The sequence below is a fragment of the Carlito syrichta genome, unplaced genomic scaffold (assembly GCF_000164805.1).
Source record: "Carlito syrichta isolate Samal-C Ts95f unplaced genomic scaffold, Tarsius_syrichta-2.0.1 Scaffold310876, whole genome shotgun sequence".
Taxonomy (NCBI): domain Eukaryota; kingdom Metazoa; phylum Chordata; class Mammalia; order Primates; family Tarsiidae; genus Carlito; species Carlito syrichta.
In genome coordinates this window covers 40,248-41,216 of record NW_007254972.1, presented here as the reverse complement: position 1 = coordinate 41,216, position 969 = coordinate 40,248, and positions in this window count along the sequence as shown.

Here is a 969-nt window from a genome sequence, read left to right as displayed (position 1 = left end):
AGTGCAGTGGCCACTCCTGGCCACTGCAGCCTTGACCTGCTGGGCTCCGGCAATCCTTCCACCTCAGCCTTCCGAGTAGTGGAACAACAGGCGCGCACTACCACGCCTGGCTAATTTTTTTTTAAATTTATTGTAAAGATGAGGTCTCACCAAATTGCCTAGACAGGTCTTAAACCCGCAGGCTCAGGTAATCCACTCACCTCGGCCTAAAGCGTGGGATTACAGGCTACCCTGGAAATCCAGCTCCAGGGTCATCGTTGCTTTTGGAGCTCCCCAAAGGGCTTGTGAAGTACTCAGGGTTTTAAGATGCCATCATCTGAAATGAATTGATTTCACAGCAACACCTGAGTGTGAGACTCCTGTGAAGCCTCTGAGGGGGCCAGTCACAGTGGCCAGCATGTCACTGCAGTGCCCCATGAAGGAAGAACTGGCTCAGCAATTTGCCTTGGTCCTCTCCCAGGACCTGGACCTTCATATGCCACCTATCCTGTCCTGAGGGTGGAGAGTGTTACCCTTGGGTTTCCAATTATTGAAGTTCAAACCTGAAGGGGGTTGGGGAAGGTGCTCCAAGCTTAGTCCTTCCCTTCAGACTCTGATTTTACCAGCTCAGCCCACTCAGTTCATGTCTACCACAGAGGAGGCCTATGTAAAGGCCCAGACTGTTAGCCTCCAGGCCTTTGTTCATGAGATATCTTGTGCTGGGCTCACTGGCTCATACCTCATGACTTAGAAAAACCAACATAGTGACACGATGGCTCAAGCCTGTAATCCCAGCACTTTGGGATGCTGAGGCGAGAGGATTGCCTGAGCCCAGGCATTCAAGACCAGCCTGGGCAACATGCCGAGACCTCATCTCTACAATAAATCAAAAATTAGCCGGGCGTGGTAGCATGCGCCTGTAGTTCCAGCTACTTGGAAGGCTGAGGTGGAAAGATCGCCGGAGCCCAACATGTCGAGGCTGTGGTGGCC